Genomic DNA, 13,830 nt, shown 5'->3' with positions numbered 1-13,830 from the left:
CTCCACCTGGCGGTCATTTCGCGAGCGACTTTGAAATGCGACTGGTTTATTTTTATTGTATTGGTCTACCTTAAAAAATAATACTTTATAAGACATTTATGGGAAAAGACTATTTTCTTTTCAAGATGTTTCCAACTGTAACTTTGAACCAATTCTGTAGACTGGCCCATATAGCATTTGACCAGGATTTGTTTCCAGGTATGACTAAAAATGTGCTTCTGGCTTTCATTTATATTTTGATTGTTTGTATATATATATATATGTGTGTGTGTGTGTGTGTGTATATATATATTGTCCTTACATTCTTTCTTGTGGGACACCCCTGAATGAAAGGCTCATTATTATGCAGGGTCACTGTCTGAGAACCACTTAATTATTCATGATAGGGGTTGGGCCGTTCCGCCCATCCGCATATTGCCTTGACAAACAAAAAAATGTTTTTCACAATTTAAAACAATCTATTGTTTTATGTGAATGATTAGGAAGGATGATTTTCAGATCATTTTGAAGCAAAAACTCTAGGCGACAACGTACATTAGTCAAAAGTCTCGTGGACTCATATTTAGTATGTTTTTTGTGTCCTTATTTCAAAAACGTTATTTTTTAGTTTTTTCAATCACCACGCATAAACAATATTCTCTCAAAAATACAAACATGTACATACATGTTGCTCACACATTATGGTAGTCCTGTTTGTGCTAAATAGAGTGTAATTTCACCTGTGCCATTAATATGTTTATAAGCAACTGAAAAAAGCACAAATGTCAGAGCATGTCAAAACATCTCAAGGACCCCAAAAACACCTTGGTCCCCAGAGGGTTAATACCATTTATGAGTCTTCTCCTACCATCCTAGGAAAAGAAATATCGCTCCACAGATGTAGATATAGATTTTGCTTCGTTTCGCTCGGACATTTAACGGCGTACACATACACGCGGAATCACTCGGACATTTAATGGCGTAGACATACACGCAAAAGATTTCGGCGTGGACATACACGCGGATAGCTCAAAATGCATATAGATAACACGCCACTTGAATTGAAAGTGGCGTGTATGTTTACGCAAAGTCATGATGTCATGTTGCTAGAAATGTATCAAAATCCACGTGCTGTGCTGCGATTTACATGTGCAGGAAGAGAGAGGAAGCCATCAACAAATGTACAGGAAGCGATTCACAAATGAATGCAAGGCAGAGTTGTGTTTATGACATACAAACATGTGTGGATACTTTTTTTATCTTATTAAATACAATTTCATTTGTGAATCTAATACATTTTTGTGAAATAATCTATTTATAATAAATTTTTGATTATAATCTATTTATTTGGAGTTCATCGTTCAACTGATTTAATTTAGACTTTTATTGAACACTGAACAGTGCACAAACTGTATAAGAGCTTATCAATTAAATATGATACGATAAACACGAAAGCTCAAATCTTCTTGCATGACACGCTAGAACGAATTCAGTTTAGGTCTCATCATTTTTGCACTTTCAAACAAACATATTAATTTAATTTGAATGAATAAAGAATAAAAGTGATAGTAAAATGAATGGCATATTACTGCCGCGGTGGCGACCCATAGAGGAATAAGCCGAGAGAGAGAGAGAGTAATAGTAGTAATATGAATATTACTAATATTACAATTAAGCTACATTTGTCAACATTCATTTGGTAACCTGGCCTAACAATATTATAGCATTTATTAATCTAGATCAATCAGTAATAAAATTACCTAAAAAATGTAAAATACTAATACATGTTTAGCATGTTAACATTACTTTATGCAATGCATTATATGCATAATATGAACCCAAACAGTTACCAAACCAAGATGAATAAATGCTATAAATGTTGATAATTCTCTGTTGATGCATGACAGCTAATGGTTTACATGTCATTTCATTATTCTATTATTATTATTATATGTTAATATATTATTATAGATATTAACCTATTTTAATTGTATAATTTCAGGGGTTTTTTTTCTTCTTTTTTTCCCCTCAAAATCAAAATTTTACCTACTGTATGTTCCTTGACTGAATTTATTTCTTTTTTAGATTTTGATACTTTTTTGTTTTTTTTGATACTTTTCTTTGCACATTTGGTAGTGGAGAGTTTCAAGCAGTGTTTTTTAATAAAATTGTTTCAATTCACTTAAATTGAGACTTTTTTTTGACTGTGGAATCGATTTAGTATCGATACCGAGGTATTAGGTTCTGCAGGGCTCTCAAGTGTCACGCATTGAGCGTGACAGTCACTCATTTCGGTCTTTTGTCACGCTCTCCCGCCACACATTGTATTTCTCACGCTGCCGCTGAAAAACTATTTGTAATATATTTAATATGCCGCAGCACCCAAAACTCTGGCCGCGCCGCTCTCACTGTGGAACCGGCATGAATCAAGCACGTGTCCTTTCGTGTTGTTCGTCGAGCTACACAATAGCCAATCAGAAAATAGCAATCACACGCCCCTGCACTTTTTTAAAGTGGCCTCTGTCTGCTCCGTTGCTTTTAACGAAGCTTGTTGTCTTTTAGCTAGCTGGCCCATAACATTTATTTACTAATTAGCTTATAAATTTAACTTACCGAAAAAAACTCAAAGATCGATCGGACATGCCAGATCGGTTAGCACATTCTCCTGCAGAACAACCCATTATGTCGGTGTGGAATAACTAATTATAGCAATTTAGATATTTAATATAAAGCTCCAATCTTCTCAGTCCTCCGAAAATCCCGAAAAAAGTCTGTTGGTGCTTCAGTGACTACTTCGCTCAGAGAACCTGTCAATCACAGCTGTCAATCATGACGTAACAGCACCGTTTTTATAGCATCACGTAACTAACTAAAAACTAACTTATTTTAAAAACAAACACTTGAAATTACATCAGCGTGATAAAAACTACGGTAAATGACAGAAACTGTCTTTGGATAAAAGATATGTGAAGTGTAATTTAATTGTTTAGTTGGTCTCACGTCCCGTTGAATAACACGGGGAGGCGGGGTTTATGACATTTACTAGGACCAGCCACCAGGGGCAATCGAGTCGTTTTGGCTTCACTTTTCAGGGCTTGTGCGGCACACTTGGTCTAACGACAAAACAGCTCGCACTCATCCAGCTCCTTTACGACCTGTTCCACTCCCTGACGGTCCCTGGATAAAAATGAGACCTTGATATTGTTGTGACGCAAGTTCACATCAGCTGAATTCCTTAAAGGGGTCATATAATGATACATGCACTTTTACAAGTTGATTGTACTGAAATGTGTGTTGACAGTGTCTGTACACAACCATCATATAATGATAAAAATCCATCCAGTGTTTTTTTTTAATCTCCTTATATGTTTTCCCCTGTCTCATATCAAGCCGTTCGACCGTGTGACGTCACGCGCTCGGAAGCCCCTCCCACGATTGTTGATTGACAGCAGCGTTTCAACACAGACCCGCCCTTGCTCGTGAGCGAGCTGCGCGGTCATTTTTGAAATGCTGGAGCACTGTCTATGAGCAGAATGGCGTCTAAGCGATTGTGGTGTTCTGTTCTTGGGTGCAATAAGGAACACAGCAGTCATTTTAATGTTCCTAAATCCGAAACGCTGAAGACGCAGTGGCTGAGTTTTGTTTTCGAAGAGAATATTCCCCACAAGCCACGTCAATGCTCTCATGTTTGAGCGAATCATTTCACACACCAGACTGCTTTATAAACGAGGGTCAGTATAAAGGTGGTTTTGCTAAGAAGCTGCTCCTGAATAAAGGATCGGTACCAGATATTCGTGTTCCCGCTGAACCTCCAGAAGAACTGAAATGAGTGTAACGTTTTATTAACCTTTATATTAATATTTATATTAATCTTTGCAAATCGCTTGCACGCTTCACGACGAATGCGTCTAAGGTTTACTCAGGGTACATTACGGCATGTTTTCTATGTACGACGTTCTCAATATAATTCATAATCCCACATTTATAATGAACAACGCGTTATGGTTATTGTGTTATTGTGTTACAAACGGTGTACGCACAGAACAGAGGGGCGGGGTGAGCAAAGCTCATTATCATTTAACCCTCTGGGGACCAAGAACGCGCCCGTGCGTTTTGCTGGTTTTTTTCACATAGCAGCAACATAGACGTAAAATACTCCGTCATTTATGGTCATATAAATAAAATCAATACATGATTATAAACTATAGAGGGTCTTCTTTTTTTGTGTACACTCACATTAACATCAAAACCTTTTTTTTTTTTTATAAATAAAATAAACAGGGTGCGCTTTCAGGTCACTCTCCGCAAAAATCTTTCTGAAGTATGTCTGGAAAATGAACGGAAACTCGCATTTGTAAAAACAATTCACATTTAAAACAAATTTTCTCCTGCAATGTAATCTGTCTGAAACTAAAGAGAAGTACAGTTTCTCCTGTCTCAGCTCATTATCGTTAATTTGTTCACACCAAACGCCCCCAGGCAAATGCTGTAAACACACTATATTTTTTAGTCAGATTAAGATTCGTCTTGCGCATATGAGGAATGAGGAATAATCCTGGGACATTTAATACAGAAGTGCTGGTTTATTTTCACTTCGAGGAGGAGCAACAGATTCAGCTGAGAACTGTAAGTGTTTTATGGCTGTGCTTTGTTCTAATCGTGATATAGAATAACGTTAGTGTCTGTAAACGGAAAAATAGCATACTGTTTAAATGTGAATCATGTTTCTCTCTGTGTGTGTGTGTGTAAATGAATGAATGAACGCACAGATACGCACTGTTACAGACGAAATAAAAGACAAAATTTCGTTGACTAGTTTTGGATAAAGTTTTTCAAATCAAATAAGCTTCAAAATAAAGACATCAGCTTTTGTTAGGAGTTTCTGGGGATAGAAGTGTCCAGACATATGTACCCTGTATTTTAAAGAAGAACATTTAATTATTTGCGATACATTATTCATTCACAAAGAATTCAGGGACATTATTCACGTCCCTAAAGGTTGGAGTTTTCCTCTTTTTTTTATTAAGGCATTAAGATTTTTTATTCCTCTTTTTAGTCAACTTTAGCATGGGTGTGTTCACTTCTAATTCTAAGCAGTGTGTGTATATATATATATATATATATATATACACACATTATATATATATATATATTAAAAAGCAATTTTAACCAGAAAAATCTACAATGCATGCCCAAAGTCGTGCAGCCATATAGTTTCTCTTGATATCAGCATGTTCACAGGTGTTTATTTATTTTTTTACAGGGACAAAATACCACTGATGAGTCCTGCTGACTTCAACATTCACAGGAGACTGTACATGAACATAGTAAAATGAAAAATCAAACACCTTGGAAATGACAGGTATGTACTATGTTTCAGGAATGGGACAATGCTGTGTGACTGTGCAAGCCTCTGTCTTTAGATCAGTGTGTTTACTAATGTGCTTTTTTGTCCTTTGTTGTGTGTCTTTGGATTATGTTGTGTTGTAAATAAATCCAAACAATCTAAAAGCCATTCTTTTTTAAATCTCCTCATTCTTTGTGCAAGGCTCCTCGTAATGGGGCCTGATAGCACCTAATAGGGCCATTATGGGAGGGTCTTTGTCTTTCTCAGGTGTGAAATGCCATACATATTAATGAGAGATCACGCCTCCTCGCATAAAGCTTACTCAAACAAAACACGTCATACACATTCTAAAAGACTTTATTGACTTATCTGAATGAGTTGTCAAGATGATTCTCACATAGTTTTGGAGCAAATATTCTAGACTATGTGTGTTACGGTTGGGTGTAGGCAGGAAGCACGAGGAGATCAGGATTTCCAAAAACAATATACTTTACTAATAAATCAAACTCAAACTGATACAGGCAGGCAAAGGATGCACAGGTAACATACACACACCTTTCACAAACGAGAACCGACAAGGAGTGAGGGAGAACACAGGGTTTACATACACAGAGAACGGATCATGGGAACAAGACACAGCTGGGGCAAATTAACTAGAAACAGGTGAAGGAACTGAACACAAACGAGGAGCGGGAAAACTGAGATACAGGACTGAACCAAATACACAATGACGGGGGGAAACTCAGGACACACATGTAACATAACGCCCCCTCCAAAAAGGCGCGTCCTCGCGCCGTATAACTTCAATAGGGGTGGGGGGGCGGGCGCCCTGGAGGCTGACGAGGGCGTGGCCTACCCTGAGCAGGAAGCCTCCAGGGCGGAGCAGGCTGGTCAGGGGCCCATGGCGGAGTAGGAGACCACCTCTCAAAAAGGCGCGTCCTCGCGCCGTATAACTTCAATAGGGGTGGGGGGGGGCGGGCGCCCTGGAGGCTGACGAGGGCGTGGCCTACCCTGAGCAGGAAGCCTCCAGGGCGGAGCAGGCTGGTCAGGGGCCCATGGCGGAGTAGGAGACCACCTCTCGGGCGGTCCTGGCGGAGAATCCCCTTCGGGCGGCCATGGCGGAGACGCACCTTCGGGCAGCCATGGCGGAGACGCACCTTCGGGCGGCCATGGCGGAGACGCACCTTCGGGCGGCCATGGCGGGGACGCACCTTCAGGTGGCCTATATCCCCCCCCCCCAAAACTTTCTTGGGGGGAATCACAGGCTCTGGGACAGGCTCTGGGTGGGCAGACGGGACGTGGAAAGTCTCTGGCTGGGCTAGCGGTGAAGGCCCGGCTATGCTGGATGGAACCAGCGGTGAAGGCTCAGAAGGGCTGGACGGGACCAGCGGAGAAGGCTCTGAAGGGCTGGACGGGACCAGCGGAGAAGGCTCTGAAGGGCTGGACGGGACCAGCGGAGAAGGCTCTGAAGGGCTGGACGGGACCAGCGGAGAAGGCTCTGGCTCGGCCGGCGTGACGCGAAGCTCCGGCCCGGCAGGCGTGACGCGAAACTCTGGCTCGGCAGGCGTGCAGGTAAGCCCAGGCTCGGCAGGCGTGCAGGGAAGCCCAGGCTCGGCAGGCGTGCAGGGAAGCCCAGGCTCGGCAGGCGTGCAGGGAAGCCCAGGCTCGGCAGGCGTGCAGGGAAGCTCAGGCTCGGCAGGCGTGCAGGGAATCTCAGGCTCGGCAGGCGTGCAGGGAAGCTCAGGCTCGGCAGGCGTGCAGGGAAGCTCAGGCTCGGCAGGCGTGCAGGGAAGCTCAGGCTCGGCAGGGCTGGACGGGACCAGCTGTGAAGGCTCGGCTTGGCTGGATGGTACCAGTGGTGAGGGTTCGGCTGGGCTGGACGGAACCAGCGGTGAAGGGGGCTTTGTGCTGGACGGAACCAGCGGCAAAGGATCAGCGGGCTTTGCTGGATCCTGGGTGAGGATGGATGGCGTAGCGAAGATGGCTGGAGCCATCACTGGGGTGATGGTGATGCGGAGACCTCTCTCCATCAGGATCCTGAAGAGGTAATCCGTCAGGTCATGGCCAGCCAAATCCATCTTGTCTTGGTCGGTTCTTCTGTTACGGTTGGGTGTAGGCAGGAAGCACGAGGAGATCAGGATTTCCAAAAACAATATACTTTACTAATAAATCAAACTCAAACTGATACAGGCAGGCAAAGGATGCACAGGTAACATACACACACCTTTCACAAACGAGAACCGACAAGGAGTGAGGGAGAACACAGGGTTTACATACACAGAGAACGGATCATGGGAACAAGACACAGCTGGGCAAATTAACTAGAAACAGGTGAAGGAACTGAACACAAACGAGGAGCGGGAAAACTGAGATACAGGACTGAACCAAATACACAATGACGGGGGGAAACTCAGGACACACATGTAACAATGTAATACAATTTTCAAAAGTCTTGTGAAGAAATAATCAATATGTGTTTTGTGGCCTTATTTCAGAAACTTTTATTTTTAAGTTTTTCAATAACCATGCATAAATCATATTCTCTCAAAAATACAAACATGTACATACATGTTGCTCACATATTATGGTAGCCCTGTTTGTGCTAAATAGAGTGTACTTACACCTTTGCCATTAACATGTTTATAAATAACTGAAAAAAGCACAAATGTCAGTGCATGTCAAAACATCCCAAGGGCCCCAAAAACCCCTTGGACCCCAGAGGGTTAAAGGCATATGCACTGAAACGGCGTGCTGAAAACAGAGCTGTTTTTGACCAGGTAAAATAAGTATTTTCTTACAATACTAATGAGAATTTTTAATTAAAGTATATTACAAACTTTTAATTTAGACCCTAAAGAATCATATTAGCTTGTACAAAAATGGCATAATATGACCCCTTTAAGACCCACGCCACACCGCCATTGAGCAAGTATCGTCCCTGGTACGATACAGGGGGGCGCGACTTTCCGAGTTGTTTAGGATGCCCGTCACCCATACTACCAGCGCGCTGGTATTCGGTCGAACGACCAGCACACTTGACGTAATAGAAATCGCTAAGCATAGGTAGTATACTTACGTCACCGTTTAGGCATGAAAGTCCAATTGAAGGCCCAATTGTGCTACGAATTGGTGTCACTAGTGCGTGCACTGTTCCAGTGAGTTGCACTTTTTCTAATCATATCGAGAACCCTTCTCTCCCATCTCCTGCCATCCGAGCAACCGGCCTTGTCCGCAACCGCTGTCCTGGCCTGCATCTGTAACAGAAAAACAAACAGGTTAGATTAGTATTATGGCTCTGCCCCCCCTCCCAGGTTCCAGACCCATCGCTCCAACCCACCATGCGGCAAAACCGGATCAGGCTGTGCGGACACCGATATCCCTTCACGGGATCAGGATCATGCATTACCCAACCCGGCCCACACACATCAAGGTAGGCTAGAACAACAGGGTTTTCCTTGTCCTCCCTCTCTAGGTCCAAGGTGAAACTTCGCATAATGTCCAACGAGTAGAGGAGGCATCTCCGACTAATCAACTTCGCAAAGGACTTCATCCTCGTCTTCCCCATGCCTATGGCTTCCAGCACCTTAGCGTTGCCATTCGCCACAGGCCCCGGGCGCCCAGGGGAAACCCGAAGACCTGCACCTGCCTAACACCCAGTTTCCTTGCAATCTGACTATCGTAGGGGCCGTAATAGTAATAGTCCACCTTTTACTGCCCTGCCACCGCGAGGGTGTCAGGAGCGAACTCAAAGCGGACCGTCACGTCTATGACCAAGGCGAACTCATCCCGGAGAAGCACCAGGTCAAGTCATCGCATGACCCCTCTCGGGGCCCTGAACTCCCATTCCTGACGTACCTCCCACCCGAGAGTCTTGGCCAGGAAATCCTGACCACCTGCATGGCCGGGCATTGCCCAAGTATGTGCGAGCAGGGTTCCAACCTGTATGAACACCGTCTACACGCTGCACCTGCCTTGTTCCGGCCCCTGCACCGGAACTCCAAGATGGGGTACACTCCGGCACGCACCTGAAGAGCCGCTATGAACTGTTTTTCAGACGGCCACGCGGGCTTCCTCAACCACGCATTGCTCGTGGACGAGCCCCTGAAGCCAGATATCCCCACACCCTGAATTAGCAGTCCTGTCCATCTTAGGAATTCATCCTTCCTCCAATCAAATGGAGATTCGCAGTTGTGGGTCAACGGGTCGGTGGAGTCTCCTTTGTCGTTCGAATCCTCGCCACTAACGAGTGGGAGGTTGGCCTCTGTGCCACCGGCCCTCATCCACGCCCCCTTGAACTTGGATTGCATGTGGGAAATCTCCATCAACGCCCTTACCGCCGGATCCGAGGAGCAAGCATGGCGAAACAACCTTCTTGCTTGAATGGACGGGATGTGTCGAGTGAGCTTGCAATTCCCCAGGCCGCCATCCCAGTTCCTTGCATAAAGTAGCCCATTGGACGGCGGCAGATGCAGCCACTTCTTGACCACCCACCTGTTCTTCCCGTCCACCACGGCTCGGAGTACAGCATCCCCTACCTCGCTGAGGTCGGCTTGATAGAATAACCGTGGCAATGCAAACTGATTGAGGAGGACCACCCTCTGCGAGGGTTTAAGGAGTGATTTCCTGATGTTCTTAACCCACTTGTCAAGAGCTCCCACCACATCAGGCTCGACAACCCAAGGGTTGACTCTGATCCCCAAGTACTTAACCATTTCCACAGTGGATGTTTGATGTAGGGCCCTGCCCCCCAGAACCCATGGGGCACAGTGGTTGACCGTTAAGGCGTCTGTACATGGCTTCACAAGGAAGCTTCTGCACTTCGCGGGTTGTACTTTAAGGCCTGTGATCTGACGGAACTCGTCCCAACAGGCTCAAGTTATGAGCCATATCACTCCAGGATCCTCCTATCAGCACCAGGTCATCAGCAAAAGCAAGACACACTACTGAATGACCATCTTCCACAATGTATCCCTTGCCATAGCGTTCGAGGCCATGGATGAGTGGATCCATGACTAGGTTGAAAAGCAAGGGAGACAGCGGAGCTCCTTGCTTAACACCCACTTTCACCTCAATGTCAGTAGAATCTCTACCCCCAACCTGGACACTTGTTGTGCTATTTGTGTAAATCTGCTGGATCAGACCTACCACATGGGGGTCCACGTTAATCCCCCCAAGAGCCAACAGGATGTGCTCATGGGAGACGGAGTCGAACGCCTGTGCAAAGTCGATAAATGCTACCGCGAGTGGGCTGCGCTCTTCTTTGCAGTGTCGGATGAGGCTTTGCAGCACCTAGATGTTCTCCGCACACCCGGGGGTAGGACGAAACCCCCTCTGTCTAGGGTGGATTGGGCACGTTTCCGTCATTCGCTTTGTTACCACCCAAGTAAGAGCCTTAAGAGCATTGACCCGATGGTGATCGGTCTCCAGTTACCCGTCTCCATCACCGCTCCTGGGTCAGATGTCTTTGGGATTAGCACCGTACAACTTTTCTTCAGACAGGTAGGAACAGCTCCTGCGAACCACCACATGTTAAACAGCCGAGTGAGAGTCTCACACCTAGGGTCCCAATTGAGAATATCCCGTTTCCCAATCTCATCTGGGCCAGGTGCGGAATCGTTCAATGTCTGTTTGAGGCTAGCTTGGATCTCGCCTTGGGAGAGGGGCCCCATGAGGTGAGTGTTGTCAGCACTCACCTCGGCCCTGAAACGACCCAGCCCTGCAGAAGGGAGGAGGATCCCCCTATTTAGCCTGGAAGGTGTTAAAAATCGTTCCGACAGGTATTGGACATTGCCCTTCCATAGAGTACTTCAGCGGTGAGGCCGGGTCATGTTTGAATCTGTGGAATGAGTGCCTTCGGGCGAGAGCTTTCATTTGGCGCCACCTCATGAACTGCTCTATAGACGTAAAATGCGAACCAGACTGGACATTTTGCCCATTGCACCTGTGTCGAATTCATCTGTCCACAACACTGTGATAAGGAAACAAGCCAAGATGAAACAGTACACTGGCATTAAGCGTGTGCACGTACCCCATCTTTTGCTCAAGGGGAGAGAGTGCTTTAGTCCCTAAATTAAAAAAAAATTTATTATACCTTTATTTAACCAGGGAAGAAAATCACATTGAGATAGATATCTCATTTACAAGTGAGACCTGGCCAAGGTAGCAGCACACAGTAAACATAATAAAAACAAACAAAGGAAGATTAAATACATAAAACAATAATCACAACACACTAACACACACACACACTCACAACCACACACATACACACTCCAGATTCTCTGCTCCGTTAACAGTGGAAAAGTGTGTGAGATGGCAGAGATGGAATGTCATACACTTGGCTCGCTCTCGTTCTGTGCCTGAAAGTGGAGGTCAAGATGGTACACCAACGTACACACAAGCCAGTGGCGGCTGCTGGTCTTTCAAAGAGGGGAAGCTCGTTTTTGGTCTATATCATAAACATGGTTCATTTATTTATACCTATATATATATATATACTGTATGAATGAATGAACAAACAATCTAAAAAAAGATATTAAACTCGATGGAGGAAAAGTGGGAATTAGGTTAAACTGAAACAAGGAATGTGGTGTATAATCAGGGTATCTTCTGTCTATTTCATTTCCAATTTGAAATGATATAAGCAAAAACGAGAAAACGCGCCTTTATTCGTTTTTTTTAAAAATCGAGATTTCTGCTTGATTTTTTGTTTTTTTGGTTAACCCTCTGGGGACCAAGAACGCGCCGGCGCGTTTTGCTGTTTTTTTTTTTTTTTTGACATAGCAGCAACATTAGACTTAAAATGACTCCGTCATTTATGGTCATATAAATAAAATCAATACATGATTATAAACTATAGAGGATCTTCTTTTTTTGTGTACACTCACATTAACAACAAAACCTTGTGTTTTTTTTTAAATAAATAAAAAACGGTGCGCTTTCAGCTCACTCTGTCTCCGCAAAAATCTTTCTGAAGCATGTCTGGAAAATGAACTGAAAGTCAGCTAATACTTATCACACAAACATGAAACATACGTCTAAAGAACACTTTAAATTTCTACTTTTAAATAAAACAATTCACATTTAAAACAAATATTCTCCTGCAATGTAATCTGTCTGAAACTAAAGAGAAGTACAGTTTCTCCTGTCTCAGCTCATTATCGTTAATTTGTTCACACCCACTCACAGAGCACGCTATTCATAAGATAATGTGTTGAGGCCATATGCTATAGATAAACGCCCCCAGGCAAATGCTGTAAACTCTGTAAACACACTATATTTTTTAGTCAGATTAAGATTCGTCTTGCTATGAGGAATAATCCTGGGACATTTACCACAGAACAAGTGCTGGTTTATTTTCACTTCGAGGAGCAACAGATTCAGCTGACAAGTGTAAGTGATTTATGCTTGTGCTTTGTTCTAATCACGATATAGAATAACGTTAGTGTCTGTAAATGGAAAAATAGCATACTGTTTAAATGTGAATCATGTTTATGTGTGTGTGTGTGTGATGAATGAATGAATGAATGAACGCACAGATACGCACTGTTACAGACGAAATAAAAGACAAAATTTCGTTGACTAGTTTTGGATAAAGTTTTTCAAATCAAATAAGCTTCAAATAAGCTTCAAAATAAAGACATCAGCTTTTGATAGGAGTTTCTGGGGATAGAAGTGTCCAGACGTATGCACCCTGTATTTTAAAGAAGAACATTTAATTATTTGCGATACATTATTCATTCACAAAGAATTCAGGGACATTATTCATGTCCCTAAAGGTTGGAGTTTTTCCTCAATTTTTTAATTAAGGGATTAAGATTTTTTATTCCTCTTTTTAGTCAACTTTAGCATGGGTGTGTTCACTTATTCTAAGCAGTGTGTGTGTATGTATATATATATAATTAAAAAGCAATTTTAACCAGAAAAATCTACAATGCATGCCCAAAGTCGTGCAGCCATATAGTTTCTCTTGATATCAGCATGTTCACAGGTTTTTATTTATTTTTTTACAGGGACAAAATGCCACTGATGAGTCTGACTTCAACATTCACAGGAGACTGTACATGAACATTAGGGCTGTTGGAACGAATTCCGAAATTCGAATATAATTCGAATATTTAAAAAAATCAATACTATTCGAATGCTGAAGTTACTATTCGAATATTGTATTTTTTATGTATATTTTAATTTTTTTTATATATACAATCTCGCCTTTCTCATGGCATAGGCTTACACGCATGTGAAAATGAAATGCTTTTGTTTCGTCTGATGAACAATAAAGTTTTAGAATCGTAACACAATTGTGCACGTTATCCACGCTCTATCATAACAATAGTCAAAAATGGCGGAGAGCAATGTATCCACAGAAACGGAGATCACCACTCCTGACAATTTGAGAAGCGATGTGTGGAAACTGTTCGGATTTCAAAGCATAAATGGTAAAATTACGAGTAAAGAAGTGGTAATCTGCAGAATATGCAAAATCCGAATGAAATATCACTCCT

The sequence above is a fragment of the Rhinichthys klamathensis genome, unplaced genomic scaffold, assembly GCF_029890125.1.
Source record: "Rhinichthys klamathensis goyatoka isolate OS25496 unplaced genomic scaffold, OSU_Roscu_1.1 h1tg000267l_1, whole genome shotgun sequence".
NCBI classification, from domain to species: domain Eukaryota; kingdom Metazoa; phylum Chordata; class Actinopteri; order Cypriniformes; family Leuciscidae; genus Rhinichthys; species Rhinichthys klamathensis.
The sequence above is the reverse complement of the archived record's forward strand: the minus strand, read 5'-3'. Positions refer to the sequence as shown.